The sequence below is a fragment of the Carya illinoinensis genome, chromosome 1 (genome assembly GCF_018687715.1).
Source record: "Carya illinoinensis cultivar Pawnee chromosome 1, C.illinoinensisPawnee_v1, whole genome shotgun sequence".
In the NCBI taxonomy this organism is placed as follows: Eukaryota; Viridiplantae; Streptophyta; class Magnoliopsida; order Fagales; family Juglandaceae; genus Carya; species Carya illinoinensis.
Genome location: NC_056752.1, coordinates 45,091,802 through 45,108,830, shown reverse-complemented (window position 1 = coordinate 45,108,830; position 17,029 = coordinate 45,091,802). Strand labels below are relative to the sequence as shown.

The 17,029-nt window shown below is 35.3% G+C and overlaps 1 pseudogene; it reads left to right on the top strand.

Moving 5' to 3' along the window:
• The first annotated feature begins 6,958 nt into the window (after nucleotides 1–6,958).
• LOC122277087 lies at nucleotides 6,959–10,502 on the top strand (annotated as a pseudogene).
• The last annotated feature ends 6,527 nt before the right edge of the window (nucleotides 10,503–17,029 follow it).

The window sequence follows — 17,029 nt, the reverse complement described above, 5'->3', positions numbered from 1 at the left end:
GTTTGTGCCACTTAAATCCGGAAGCGCAATATTTAACTTCCCTTGCTTCGAAATATATGTACTCAATGACCTTTGGACCTTTCCTGTATCTCAACTTTCTTTCCAAAAATCATTCGGTACGTTGTTTGAAGTTACTCAGATGAACAACTCTGTTTTCACTCAAATTTATTCAAAATCAAGCATCGTACCAAAAACATTAGAAAACTTAAAAGAACGTCAAACATATTCTAAAAGTTTGTTTTGTACAATTTTGACTGCAATTGACCATAAATGAAATATAACTCTTCAATCTTTTATTATAAATAAGATAAGATAAGATAAAAATTAAATAAAATATTATTATAATTTATTTTTTTATTATAATTTTTATTTAAAAATTTAAAAAAATTAAATTATTTATTATATTTTATATAAAATTAAAAAAAATTATAATAATTAAATCAAATCAAATCAAATAATTTTATAACAACTGGGCCTTCTAAAAAGAAATGTGAAAAACGTACAAACCAAACTAAAATTGAACTCTAAGACGTCGTTGAAGACTTGCAGCAAAATATGTCTTTTCATGCTGATTCATGCATCGATTTCCCATTAGTTTCACAAGTTGTCCTTCAAAGTTCGTCTAGACTGATGTTTCTTTGACCAGTCCTTCCCTCTAGATTGCTTGGGTTTTCTCATCCTTTCGGTCTAGGTCTTCCTCTAATCTTTGACTGCTTTTCTTAACCGCAGTAATGATGAAGAAGAAAGAAATTAACTTCAGTTAGCCTATTTTTTCCTCAATTTCTTCCTCGACGAGATGGCTGGCTTAGATAAGACTGTTGAGAGCCACCCAAGTGGTCTAATTTGCACATACACCGTAAGGTGTTTTGGCTTATTAGGCCACCCATTCTCCCTTGACAATGTTAGGCGCCTCCTACAGACAACCCATCCCATAATTTTAGCAGCAATTTGCTGCACCGAATTTGGCAACCGTTTGAGGAGAACTCCTCTTATAAATAGGAGAGAGTTCAGTTGCAGAAAGATCATCCTCACTAAGGTGAGAGATCAAGGGCAGTGGGAGAGGAGAAAGAAAGAGGGACGTGAGGGAAAATTGAGAATTTGAAGATTTTTGTAAATCTTGTACAAATTCTATAAAAGAGGCTCTAGTGGACGTAGGCAAGTTGCCGAACCACTTTAAAATTATTTTGTGTGATTTTCGGACAGGTTAGAAGCACAACAAATGGTATCAGAGCTTTGGTTCGAGCTGTCCGAAAATTCAAGTTGCTCAAAATCAATTTTTGATCACACCACAATGTTCCTCTCATCAAGACGGATCCGTAGCCGCAAACGGCGTCGAAAACGGATGTCGGAGGAGCCCGCACGCGCCCCTGGAATTCGGAGAGTGTGATGCACGCGCCTCAGTCGCACTGGAGGAAGAAGACGAAGTGGAATACACGCGCCACGCGCCCCCACGCGCGGCTGGAGGAAGAAGACGCGTGGTACACACGGCTTCACGCGCCCCCACGCGCGGCAGATGATGAAGACGCGTGAGGGACACGCATCCACGCGCCCTCACGCGCGTCTGGGGTTGAAGACGCGTGCATGGCACGCGCTCACGCGCCCCCACGCGCACTCGAAGTATTCTGGCGCGTGTCCCACACGCGCCTCAGACGCCCTACTGCGGCGCGTGTGTTACACGCGCCAGAGAGATCTGGACCGTCCGATTTTCAGATCTTTGTTGGGCTAGATCTAAGCCATCCGGAGTCCGATTTCAACGATCAAATAGTGCTTTCCAACTATTTGGATTATTCCGGACTCATCCGTACGGTGGGAATGTTTAGATTCGCCATCAGTACTGTCGATCTGAACTGTCGATGTGTTGCAGATGATTTTGGGCTAGATCTACGCCAGTTGGAGTTCAATTGTGATGATCAAATAGTGGTGGCAAACTATTTGGATCATTCCGGACTCATCTGTACGGTGGGAATGTTGAGATTCGCCATCGGTACATTCGATCTGAACCGTTCACGTGTTGCAGATCAGTTGTGGGCTTGATCGTAGCCAGTTGGAGTTCCATCACGATGATCAAATAGTGGTGGCAAACTATTTGGATCATTCCGGACTCATCGGTACGGTGGGAATGTTGAGATTTTCCATCGGTACATTCGATCTGAACCGTCCACGTGTTGCAGATCAGTTGTGGGCTTGATCGTAGCTAGTTGGAGTTTCATCGCGATGATCAAATAGTGGTGGCAAACTATTTGGATCATTCTGGACTCATCGGTACGGTGGGAATGTTGAGATTCGCCATCGGTACATTCGATCTGAACCGTCCACGTGTTGCAGATCAGTTGTGGGCTTGATCGTAGCCAGTTGGAGTCATGATGAACTCATTGGTTTTGGGCTTAATTTAAGCCAGTTGGGATCGTGAAATTTGATGGAGCAAATTTCAGATCATTGGACAATGCTGATTAACTTGTTATATCAGCAGGTTTTGGCAGTCATACAACTCATGGAGCATATTGTTATTAAGAGGAAAACCACATCGGATCTCGTTGTGGCTTTCTTTGAAAAGCCAGTTGCAAATAACAAAGTGCAGATGAAGCTTTGGTGTGGTAGTGTGGATACGTACAGTTTAAGGAGGTTCTGTCTAGGAGATTGGAAATTTTAAGTGTGTCCATTGTGACCCTCCAATCTTTCCTGGGAACTGACTTAGTGAGGTACTATTCATTTCTACGGTAAATTCATTAAAGTAATGTCATGAAGAAATTGTTCAACTTCAGAAAGGGCAGAAGGTACTATTGTTGCCCAATAGCATTTGACGTTGTGGTCAAAAGGTTGGGAGGTCATGAGAATGGCTATGAGTAATTCTGCAAAGAGGTCGAAGTTGAAGTTTCTCAATGTAAGAGATCTTATCCTGGATGAGGAGGTGCGCAGAAGAGATTCTGGCAATATTTCGAGTTGTTGGTCCTGAATGTTGATTGTAAGGACAAAGGCAAGTCAAGATCTGGACAACAGATGACTCGCTAGAAATTGTGGCAAGACAGGCCACAAGAGACTGCTAAAATCAGGAGAAAACTGAGAATGATGTTGTGAATATGGTGACTGAAGAAATACATGGCGTTGCATTTCTTGCAGTGCACAATGCTGTTAAAGACAGCTTGAAGACAGCAGTCATTCAGTAGTGTTTTCTCAAAAAGGCGTGGAAGGTCACGAATGATTTGTTGGTCTTGGCTCGTGGTAATTGTCGTGTGAATTAGATGAGAAAGTAAAAGGGACCCAGTTTTACTTTTCTAAAGAAATCTTCCTAGACCACGACATGAAGTATAGGTGTGAGAGATGGGAACAAAACGTCAGATGTTCCAGGGATATCTACACCTAAAGAACTGCCAAGACGATCAGACCTCCATGGTGGTTACTACCTTAAAATGTAGCCTGCTGAATGAAGGTAGTGAACTACGGTATGAAGAAAAATCTTGCAAGAAGGGAGATTATGCAAGTCGGAGACTGCACACAAGATGGACACATGCGACTGAAGATAGCAGCAGGATGAAGGGTCAGTCACCCAGATCAGAGATGAGACCTCAGCAACAGGTTCTCTGATATGTGTCAAGGTCTGTGCGAGACCATTGATTCCCAGTGCAGTGGGAGATGTGTTGCCCTATGTAGATGTGTTGATTAAGGGCATTGTACGTGATGAACTAAAGTTATGCATCACTTTAGTTAGTCTTCTAAGTTGAATACATGAGCTGTAAAATTGTATAAGGGATCATGCTGGAGATAGAGCTCGGCATGTTGAGAACCAGTCTCCAAGTTGGAGATTGGTGTGATTGTAGGATTATGGAGCCTGGTTTGAAAGCTGTAAAGCGAAGCAGATTGTTCGCTCGGATGAGCCTAGAGCGAAGCTCAGTTTGCTCAAAGTGTACATGAGTGCAGACTCATGAACTCGAGCAAAAGAAGAATCCTAGAGAGTTGAGATTGTGCAATTGAGCACTGGTAAATCTCCTCTGAAGAAAATCCCTTGCAAGCTCCGTGGATGTAGACGATGCTGATGCATTTGAAGATGCATTTGGAAAAGCATTTGGACATCCATTTGAAGACGTACCTGCAGATGCATTGGAGCGTATTCGATAGCAGAAGTCTTTCATGTCAAAGAAAATGGTGTATTCATTTGAAGAATGAATCAGTTTGCAAGCAGCCTGGTATGGTACACTTGGGTGGAGGGGGTGATTGTTGAGAGCCACCCAAGTGGTCTAATTTGCACATGCACCGTAAGGTGCTTTGGCTTATTAGGCCACCCATTCTCCCTTGACAATGTTAGGCGCCTCCCACAGACAACCCATCCCATAATTTTAGCAGCAATTTGCTGCACCGAATTTGGCAACCGTTTGAGGAGAACTCCTCCTATAAATAGGAGAGAGTTCAGTTGCAGAAAGATCATCCTCACTAAGGTGAGAGATCAAGGGCAGTGGGAGAGGAGAAAGAAAGAGGGACGTGAGGGAAAATTGAAAATTTGAAGATTTTTGTAAATCTTGTACAAATTCTATAAAAGAGGCTCTAGTAGACGTAGGCAAGTTGCCGAACTACTTTAAAATTATTTTGTGTGATTTTTGGACAGATTAGAAGTACAACAAAAACTTCAGTGTATTTGTCTGTTTCGAAATGTTGGCAAAACAGAGCAACTCTCCATTTGAACCAAGAGAGTGTTGAATGGTATGCGGGATACGAGATACAGAGCAACTCTATTACTGTTATATATATATATAATAGGTACGGCTGTATGAATGTGAACAAAATGACAAAAAAAGAAGTCGGCGTGGCAAGTATGGAAACAGTGTGAACAAAGAAGTTTCAAACTCAGGAGGCAGAAATTTCACAACTAATCATATAAATGACGTCAATGGTATTAATTCAGTGGGAATGACATTAATTTCATTTAATTTTATGCACGAAAGGATAATGCGAGTGGAGGAATTTTAAACATATCCAAATAAAGATGCAAAAAACTTAACTTAAAAATAATCAAAGAGTCTGATAGCTTGATGACGCTCAATCTGATTCTCTAAATAAAAATATAAGTTTAAAACCCTCCATGCTCCAACTCTATTGTATTAAAAAAAAAAAATCTTAAAGATAAATTAGTGTGACTCGAAATGGTATGTTAAATTATAAAATTATTTCTTTTATAAAATAGATATAATGTATGTATCAAAACACATTATTTTATAAATTTATTTTTGCAATATGTGTTTATAGACATAGTACTTCTCAATTACTTACACTTGATGAGGTATGATTAGGATATTATTAATATTTACCCAAATATACCGTTTTCCACCATTTGCACCGTTCTTTAGAGCCTCTCAACGATTATAGAATGTTAATTTCTCAACCTCTAGGTTCCTCTATCTCTTTGGAACAGAAAAATTTAAGAAAAAATGAGAAGAATAGAAATATAAATCTGTTGGATCAAATTTTGGTTTCTTGTCTCTATATTTGAGACATTTAACGAGAGACTAACCAGATTGCTGAATTGATAGGTCCAGTCTGCCTAGTTTTAAATATAAATGACTGGGATTTTGTTTGTACAATTATGAAGAATTGTGACCGACATTTTTGTATAATTATTTTACAGTTCATTTTAAATTTATCGATGTAATTGTGTCACTTTATTAATAAATAATTTTAATTTTATGTGACTCTCCTTCATCTTAAATAGAGTTGTATAATAGTTATTGACTAATTATAAATTTATCATCTTCCTTCTATTTTATTGAATTTTATACTATAGTGCTGGCTCTCACTCAAAGTTTTAAATATCGTCCTGTGACTGTTTCGGTTAAACTATCTACAGACTTATAATAATAATAATAATAATAATACTTGGATAATAATAGTTTATTGGGATCATTATAAATCTTAAAAAAAAAAAAAAAAGTACCTACTGGATAATATGAAATATTATAATATGAACTAATTACTAATTGTTCAATTGTTTCCTATTGGAAATGTTCTTATTCATATTGTAAAATGTATTCTACAGAATTTATTAAAAATTTATTAAAAAAATAGAGAAATACTTAGTTGATAAAGAAAATTATGAAAATAAACTCATAAATATTGGCCTTATGCTTTCTCTCAGTCAACATCAGTACCAATACACCCTAGATGTACATCCGCGGTTCCCCCACTCCCTTCCTCCTCCATTCTTCTGTATCTTTCGGCTGCTGACCACACGCACGCTATCCATGGCATGAGTCATGACTTCGATCCACCACATCTGAACTACCATGTATTCCAAAGTTTTGAATACGTTAAGCATTAGAATAAAATATTTTGATATCAATATATTTTTGTATATTATTTTAAAATAGTTGATATATGAATAAATTATATATATAAATATATTTAAATTATATTTTAAAATAATAATCTATATATAAAAAAATATATAATTTAAAAAGTATATTTTAAATAATATATAATTTACATATGAAAAATAAATAAAAATTAAAATATCGGCCGGCACGAAAAAAAAAAATAAGTCGATACATGCCAAAGTCTGACCAGTGTGAGATTATATCATTCTTTGTATCAACTAAATTATAAAAATGAAATATTTCGGCCGTATTTACTAGTATGGTAAGAAATTCAAAACTACGATGCATTCTGAATTTTGCCCTTCGCCTTCGCTAGTGAATCGCTACCTAGAAAACTTAATGAATAAATAAATCGCTAACAAACACATTACGTGCAATGAGAGACCATTTACTCTATTATTTTTTATTCCTTCGTTGACAGCACTCAACGGTCCCACATTTTTCATTTGAAAAGAAAGCCAGAGCACAGGTGTCAATTCCTATGGGGAAGAAAAGTTTGAAAACATTGCCGTTTGCTTAAAAAACAACCTAGTCAATTTTAAGAAGTTGGGCTTTGAAGCAAAAGGTATTGACTTTTGATTCCCGTACAATTTTATTGTTGCATTATTATGACATTGCGTGGTATATGGCATATGCTCCTCTAGTAGCCTGAGCTGATTCTTAATTTCTGGGATACTGTGCACTTTGTATGCGCTGGTCCCTCTCTGTTCGTAATCCTCACCATCCCAGCAACAATCAGATTTCCACCCCTTCTCTCCGATACAAGAAAGCAGAAGCCTTGCTAATTGGAAGTGGCAGTACTGTTGCATCCCCTTTTACTTTCTGGTAACTTCACTTTTTGCTTATTAGTCCCCAGTTTTTCTTCTTTGTTTTTTTTCCTACTAGCTAGCCTGATAAACTCATCCTCTCTCAAAACTGTTGAGGGTGAGTTTTCATTCCAGATTGATGAAGTATCAGGCTATCTGGCTTAGTGGCTGGTACCCAAATGAATAAATGAGTCTTTAATAACTGGTGAGCTGGTGGCATCCATCTTTCATACAATCAAGTTTCTGAAGTTAAAAAAGGACAGTCTTTTTTTATTTTCATTTTTAATTTCTTTTCCAACCAATCATGCAAGGCAAAACCACTTTGACACAACCGGTACTTGTCACTTGGACCTCACTAAGCATCCCAGGGTTGGGATGCTTGATTGTAGTTGATATAAAGCTTTGTATTTGAATTCTCTTTTACTAAAAATGTTTAAAGGATCAAAGAAACAAAACCACAACGAAGCTGTACAAAACATTCTTATCCACATCTCAAATAACAGCATCCTAGTCTTTCCAGTCTTACAAATCCTCTCTCTTCTTTTTGGATACTGTCTCGATCGAGATACTGAATTGAAACACCTATGGCCCCCCATTTTGCAAAGAAGTCAGCAACATAATTGACTTCCCATGGGACATGGGAGACTTGAACAGACAAACCACCCATAAACTGCCTCGATCTCATCCCAAACATCAAGAAATGCCAAAGAAATCCCCCCTCTTCTTCACGCTTCAACCATCCAGATTCCAACCACCAGCTGAGAATTTGAACACAAAGCAACAAAGGTCAGGTTAAAACGAACGGTACACATCTTCAATCCATCTAGAGAAGCCCGCAGTTCAACCTGTATCTGTTCCCCTCCCACAGCAGGAAGAGAAGCCAGCTAACAACCCCACCACATAAGCTAGCTAGCCTGGATTTTGCTAGGGAACTACTACCCAATTCACTTTTAGCTTTACTCTATCTGGCACTGGCCTTATCCACTTCAAGATCTGCAACACAGGTTTGAAGCATGGCAAAACTGGTATAGCAAGTTGCTCGAAAACATCCTGATCGGAGCATCCTATCAATCTGTCTTTTTTTTTTTTCTTTTTTTCTTTTTTTATTACTATGTACTGTGTGCATGAGTAACATCTATGACCACAAAAGTAGTTGCTGATCACCTGGTCGAGAAAAATTGAAAAGGAAAAAGGAAAGGAAAATATCTAGTACCTTGTTTGAAAAATCAACGAGTATTGTGATCCCCATTAAAACTCCATTCATTTTTTAAATAAATAAATTGAGCCAACGGAAAGCTACTCGAAACTCTTTATTTGACCAAACTTATCTTATGTGGACTTTGCTGAAAGGATATCAAAATCGGAAAAGCAGAGCCGAAGACAATTTTTCTAGGTAGTGAATAGCTAGCATTCGTTTATTCCTTCCCTTTCAATGATTTTGAAACTATTTTCTTGATACGCAAGGAAGACTTTCAGGGAGTGCTGGAGGAAGACATTTGAAGAATTTTGCCCATGGCTAGACAACTGGGAGTACTTAATGCACTAGATGGTGCGAAGACCCAATGGTACCATTTCACGGCAATCGTGATTGCCGGAATGGGATTTTTCACGGATGCATATGATCTTTTCTGCATTTCACTTGTAACCAAGTTACTCGGCCGCATATACTACACAGTTGAAGGCTCAAAAAAGCCTGGAACATTGCCTCCCAACGTAGCGGATGCTGTGAACGGCGTCGCATTTTGTGGCACCTTAGCTGGCCAGCTCTTCTTCGGCTGGCTCGGTGACAAGCTGGGCCGCAAAAGGGTCTATGGTATAACCCTACTTCTCATGGTTTTTTGTGCAGTTGCATCAGGGCTCTCCTTCGGGCACTCAGCAAAGAGTGTCATGGCAACGCTCTGTTTCTTCCGGTTCTGGCTTGGCTTTGGCATCGGCGGTGACTATCCCCTTTCAGCTACAATCATGTCTGAATATGCCAACAAAAAGACTCGCGGGGCTTTTGTCGCTGCAGTTTTTGCCATGCAAGGCTTTGGAAATTTGACTGGTGGGATTGTTGCTATTATAGTATCAACCGCCTTCGATCACGCATACAATGCTCCTTCATACGAGGTTAATGCAGCAGCCTCCCTACCATCACAGGCCGATTACGTTTGGCGCATAATTGTAATGTTCGGAGCTATCCCCGCCGCGCTCACGTACTACTGGCGCATGAAAATGCCCGAGACGGCTCGTTATACTGCCTTGGTTGCCAAGAACGCAAAACAGGCCGCGCGAGACATGTCTAAGGTATTACAGGTGGAGCTCGAAGCCGAAGTGGAGAAGACAGAAAGGTATTCTCAAGACCCAGGCAATTCGTTCGGTTTATTCTCCAAGGAATTCAGGAAACGACACGGGCTTCACTTGGTCGGTACCACTGTTTGTTGGTTCTTGTTGGACATAGCCTTCTATAGCCAAAATCTTTTCCAAAAGGATATCTTCAGCGCTATTGGGTGGATTCCGGCGCCGGAGTCGATGAGTGCTATTGGAGAGGTTTTCAAGATTGCAAGAGCGCAAACACTTATTGCATTGTGCGGTCTCATTCCTGGGTATTGGTTTACGGTGGCCTTCATCGATATTTTGGGACGATTCACGATTCAATTGATGGGTTTCTTCTTCATGACTGTCTTCATGTTCGCACTAGCTATCCCTTACCATCATTGGACCCTGAAGGAAAACCGAATTGGGTTCCTTGTGATGTACTCCCTCACCTTCTTCTTTGCAAACTTTGGGCCAAATGCCACCACGTTTATTTTGCCTGCAGAAATTTTCCCCGCAAGGCTAAGGTCTACTTGTCATGGAATATCAGCTGCAGCCGGAAAGGCCGGAGCCATCGTTGGTGCCTTCGGATTTTTGTATGCTGCCCAAAGCACGAACAAGGACAAGACTGACAAAGGATACCCACCTGGTATTGGAGTAAAGAATTCACTTCTTATGCTTGGCGGCATTAACTTCTTGGGAATGTTGTTTACGTTATTGGTGCCAGAAACCAAGGGAAAGTCGCTTGAGGAACTGACCGGCGAGAATGAGGAAAGCGAACAGAGTACTGGAGCATCAGGCTTTACCTAAGTAGAAGGACCGTACGTTCCAGAGTGATTTGATCGAGTTGGTTCCGCAACTTTACTACTAAGGTACAAAAAGCAATGTTAATATCCAACGGTGCTGTTTTCAAAAAAATAAATAAATAAATATCCAACGGTGCTTTGATTTCTATTATGTTTATGCAAACACAATAATAGTGATGATATTTTTCTTTAGAATGCAATGATAATGAATGAATGAATGTGTTCTGTTAGCTCAATCCCAAAGTAGGTGGACTTATTTGTTTTTACAGATTTGATGAGATGACTTAATATAAAAGTTTAAAATTGAATAAAATATTATTAAAATATATTTTTATAATATTATTTTTATTTTAAAATTTAAAAAAATTAAATTATTTATTTTATTTTATGTTAGAATTTAAAAAAATTATAATAATTAAATAAGATAAAATAAAAAATTTTATAAAAGTGAACGAGGTATAAATGCTATGCATTTCACTCTCTGTTTGCAAATAACTAGCAGAAACACGAAAATAACAATTTAAAACTTGCATCACAAACCTCAGATCTTTCAAATCAATGACTCGAGTATGGCTTGTAAAAAGTTCTGTTTTCATATTATAGCATGAAACCTAGCTACTTATGATCAGAATGCTCGCTAAGCTAAGCCTGTTGCAGATACTGCCATTAATTTGATAAGATAAGTGTTAGAATTATATAAAAATAAACTCACAAACTACCGTATCTTTATATGATTTATTAAATTTGTTTTACAATAAAAATAATTGTATAATTTGATGTATTAAATCAAACTACTTTAATTTATGAATTTACTTTTATATAATTACAAGTTAATTAAGAATGCTTTAATTTAAATAAGTCAATAACTGAAGCCGGGCATTGATTTGGAAAATTCTAATTTAATAAAATCATTTCAATGACATTCCTCTTTTAATTAATTCATTTGTCTAGAATTTTGTAAAAACAGTAAACATAAAAGGAGATTAAAAAAAAGCACATCTCTTGTAATTTAAAAGAGAAGCTAGCTATAAATCATTTTAAGATTCTAAAAAATTATCAGAGGATGTACTTAATTGCAATGACGTGCCGTAATCTTCTTCCTACAGAACATATATATGCATCGTACTATCGTGTTTCGTCCTGATACTACCTTCCTAGCTAGAATATTATCAAGTTTACGCTATCGTTACTTTACTGGTCTCAATTTCCGAAGTAGGTACATCTGTCCGACCTTCGACTTTCTCCCCCATGAAACTGAACCGCATTCGACGCAGTCCTGACTCCTAACATACAAAAAGAATGAATAATGATTTCTACGAGTTCTAAACAGATAAATTATGTGTAATTTTACATCATTATAAAAAAATTCTGGTCTTTTAGTGAGATTTTTTATTTTTCTATTTTTTATTTTTGAACTTGTGTGAAGTTAAATAAGAATTACATTCACAAAAGAATTATTTAAGAAAAATTTCACAAATTGACGTGATTTTATCTGATCTGTTAAACTTGCTTTATAATAAAAATAATTTTATAATATGACGTATAAGATCAAATCACATTAAATTATAAAAGTACTAGAGTATTTACTATACATAATAGGATACAAGCATGTTAAAGTTAACAAAGTTGTGACGTTAGAACACGTATAGTACTGGAATTGGACCGCCAAAACAGGGGCCGAAAACTTGGACATGAAAAATGAAAGAGTTACTCCCGCCAAATAACTTCATTAGGCTAAGGCTCTGAATTCTAGAAAGAAAAGGCCATAAAATATGGTTAGAAAAGGAGTTTTAATTCGGCTAATTCAAATTGAACCGATTAGAAACTGAATCGATCACAATGTATAAAGCCACTTCATTTGATTGATTCAAATCACTGAGTCCAACCAACTCTAACATATTCAAATTGTGATGATTTCTTGGATTATGTTTCATAAATGAGTTTGTTATGTCATGAATGAAACTTTGGGAGAACACAAAATATATATAGGAATATGTTCAAAATAATATAATTACTATGATCAGCTTATAACTTAAGAATATTTGAGGAAAATATTGAGAAAAATATTTTAGATTAGATACATAAATTGATTTTTTAATGAAGTTATATTTGGGATTTATATCATACTCTTATTGAAATTAGTAAATAAATTCGTATTTTAATCTCATTTGTTCATATTTTAATACTTAAATTGAATTGTATATGTTTTTATTAACATTGAAATATCCAATTTAAACTTGTTATGAATAGCTCCGTTCAACCTTGATTCTCATTTGTTGCTTAAGACTGCATACTATATATTAATTAATTTGTTGCTGACATGCATCCGGAATAATATTTTCTAGTACGCTTGCCCAATGATTGAATGCAACAGGGAAAAAAAGGTAATTGTATGATTATTCTTTTGCAGCTTGATCGAGGGACCCCGTCCTTCTTTAGAGTTTTGATATTGTTTTCTGTTTTCTGAATAATTCAACTCATATTCTGATTCACGTTCGATGCTGTTTTCATGGATCAATTACGTACAAGGAAAGCTTAATCCCGTACATGCAATTCCAAACCCAAGCGAAGGTTCCTATCCGAGATTCCTAAAGTAGTAGAGTCCTAATTTATCGTAAACATTCTTTCTGGTCAGTAAGATTCTACTTTTGACCTAGTATATATTCTCCTCCTTTGTGGATATCAATTCAAAAATAATAAAACAACCATGCAAGTTCCTATCACCCGAGCTTGTACTTGTACGACGCATGGAAAATATATAATAATCTTGCCTTCAGACTTTAAGCTCTTCGATCCCCCGGCCCTCTACTTTCAGTGGTTTGAAGTCCTTTAGACGTATGACAAAATAAATGCTTTTTATTAGTATATATCTTTGTGCTTTCAAAGTTCTGATCAGTAATGTGTGTCGCAAACGTACTGCCAAAGCCTGAAGACTTTTATGTTACAAAGATTCCCACGAAAAGCACCGGACAAACTTGATGATCCAAAAGATAAAGAGGGAGGAGAAGTTTTCGGCATGAACGTGATTGGAACTAAGTTGAGCTTTCAAAGACGACTTTGGTTACTAGGGAGGGTATATCTATCATTGAACAACTACGTACGAAGAATTGGTCTCTGCGTACAAAGAGTCGCTACCTCATATATCTCCAGATCAGACCTCTCCGTTCAATACATCTTTCCGCCCCGCCAATGATCTCTCTCCATGCATGGGTGGCATGCATGCATGGTGTTCCACATGCAGTACTGCATGCTTGGTTATTGCGTTCTTGGTTGTTTACTGCGCACATGAGTCGCATGCTGTTTTTGCATGCTTGTTTAATTAACTTCACTCCAGTATTATCATGCTATCCGTACATCGGGGATAGATCTAAATTAACACTCTTAATTTATTTCCACAGTACTGCAGTAGTGTTTTAGGAATCTCCTCTCAACCTACGTACGCCAGGTATCTCATCTGACAAAGCTAGCTTCCTGTGTTGAGTGGATGAGATATTGGGGCCAAAGTCAAGCTTTTCCTTTTCATCTAGCTAGTAGCTTAATAATAGATATCATGTTGCAGATTTTGTAGGGTAAAAGTAATTGTGCCACTCAACTAAAAATAATTTTAATTTTATATATAACTACTGATCTCTATCGCTATAAGAACTAATTAATAAAATCGTAAGTAGTTAATTAAAAAGCGTTTTACGTTTATTTTTTTATATTGTTATAAAAATCCTAAGTTCAATTAATCTTATATTTTCCATAAGACAAACATTAAAAAGAATGATTTTTTCATACGACAAACAAATTAAAAGGTTATAGAATAATAAAATAATTTTCTTGATTAAAAAAGAATATATATATATATGAAAAAAAAAAAAAAAGAGAGAGAATTTTGTCTCATTTCTTGAGAAAAATCAGGGATGCAAAAAAGATCTTAAATTAATTTCTACATAAAAGCATAGGAACAAAAGTTTTTATTAAATAACTAAAGTTTTTTTAAAAAAAATACATTGATAAATAGAACCATTCTAGTATATAACGTAACTTCGGTGACATGAGATTCTTTTTACAAGTTATATTTACTATTTCATAAATGTTTTACCCTTAAAAAAAATTTATAAAAATAAAAGACGTGACTTAACTTGGTTATATAATACTAACTTATGAATTTATTTTTATTATATAATACATTTATTATATTATGTCAATTTATGATTTTTTTTATAATTGTACGACTTCTCTTACCCTTTTAAACCTTCCAATGTTAAAAGTAAACTAATGATTGATTTTTCGAACAAAGTAAACCAATCACAATATTGGTGATGGTAGGACAAGTAATACTAGTACGGTTGTGGCCGGCCAATTCCTTCCGGTGATTGCTGATGGTGGCAAAGTGGAGCTAGGAGACAAATTAAGGATCGTCTGATGGGTTCATATTAATGCTGTAAAATCAAAGTAAACAGTAGTTTGAGTTACCAAGTTTTAAAAGACACGTGCTATTCTCCACCGAGCAGTTTGGAGAATTCGGTATATATAAAGACATGCACCGCCTGAGTCTCATATTATTGGTATTTTAATTTCTTCGATTTTAGTTGGAGGGGATATTTGAGTCTCCATAATTTTAATTAAGAGATGAGATTAAAAAGAAATAAAAAAATAGATTCAAATTCTTAACAAGATAGACTTCTACTCTTAAAATAGAGCTATTTTATATGACTTAAATTCTTACAAGTAAAAGGCTTCATAAGATTAATTCGATTCTTATCACTCTAAAGAGATAATCTCTATAAATAATTTACAGGAGGTAACAAATCCTGAAATTGATTTACTATAATCTCTTACTCTCATATTATATTTCTGACTTTGACATCAAAATTTTTACATGACAACTAATACCGTCTTTTTATTTATTACAGATGATCCACTTGATAGGTGGCAGTGAAACACGTTATTAACATCGGTATAAGTAGACTTTGTAAATTAATCATCCTTTTATAGCTGTGAAAAATAATTGTAAGGACCCAAAAGTAGGAGGAATTTGTTCAGAAGCTAATAATAATGAAGCGGAAGTGCAAGCATGGGAAAGAGATCAGGCATGTCCAACCTCTGAATTAAGGCCATACAAAATGGATTTAATTAGTTGAGTTCCCACTGTAAGATAGGACGCATGAGGGGACCCTTACAGCTCTAGCGCCTACTTTAAGGAATAAGGATAACACGCACCGCACTAGTCACTACTGCCTTACAATACAATACCATCACAATTCAGACACGACTGATGTGATCAAACTTGCCCCATGAAAAAAGTTAATTAAAAAACCCATTCCATTTCTACTTTCAATTAAATTTGTGTGAAACCACCCGTCCCTATATCAGCTCTTCCTTACGTGTAGGCAGTACTTGAAATAATTAATTAAATAAATAAAGTGTAAAGCCAGGAACTTTGATATTATATAAAATTATTACTTATGGTAAAAACTTAAACGTATGAAAAATATAAATTTTAGACAATTATAACATTGACATTTTATTAGATGTTATTATATTCTAGATATGCTAATGCTAATAATTTGATTATTTTTTATTTAGCAAGTCCAATTATTCTTGGGAGTTTAACACATTTACGAGTTGTTAATTAATCCGAAGAGTAAATACCAAAATCTCAAGCTAAATATGGAGCATATCATGTATAACTTATAAGAAATCACAACATACGTTAATTTTTTTTTTTTTTTCCAAGCACGACTCTTAACAATATTAATACAATTTTTTCCAAATTTTAAAATAAAATTATATTATAACAATATTTTAAATTTATTCTTTTTTTAAAATTAAAAAAAAAAATATATTTTTTAATTCAAATTATTTCATTATTATTTAAAAAATTATAATCTTTTTTATCATTTCCTAAACAGTCAAAGACTAAGAAATAAAAATTTTATATAATTTTTTATATATTTTATTAGTATTATTAGTTACGTTACATAAAAATTACAATATCAAACATTTCTCGCCAAGTACAAAATTACAAATAGTACGCGTATGGGTCAGAAATGGGTCCATAGTCAGTTTTCGTCCTCTTCTCCTATTTGTTGCTTTCTCTTAAAAGTGGCATTTATAATTTAGGGCTTTGCTATATATAGTCGGTAAATGTAGTCGACATGTAATTGATTTTATAGAATAAAAAAAAATTATAAAAAATTTTTTTATATTGAGGAAGACCTACATGAATAATAAAAAGTTATAAAAATAATTTTTTTTTTATATAGGTCCCGTATTAATTCATTTTTTTACAACTGACTGCACGTCGACTGCATCTACCGACTGCAAAAAATATTTCTCTATAATTTATATCACAGACGACTCATTGACTTGGAATTTTCTCGGCCAAGTTGAATGCAATGGGGCTCAATGGGTCCCACTCACTTTTTTTCTTTTAAGGAGTTAAAACAGCGTTTTTTTTTTTTTTTAAAAATCTACACAACCTAATGTTATTAACACAATTCTCACACATTACATTTTTTTTAATTTTTATTATTTTTTTCTTTTATCAAATATTTAATATATAAATAATTAATATAAAAATTAAATTAATTTAAAAAAATAAACTCAAAATTTTTTTAAAAAAATTAAAAATTAAAAAAAAATAATGTATAGAAGTTAGGAAATTGTGTAGCATTGCCCATATTTCTAATTACATTTTCCTCCCACACGAAATCTATAATTTAAAAAAACAGAGAGAATGCAATTTCTATTGTCGAAAGTGTTCAAAGTCTCG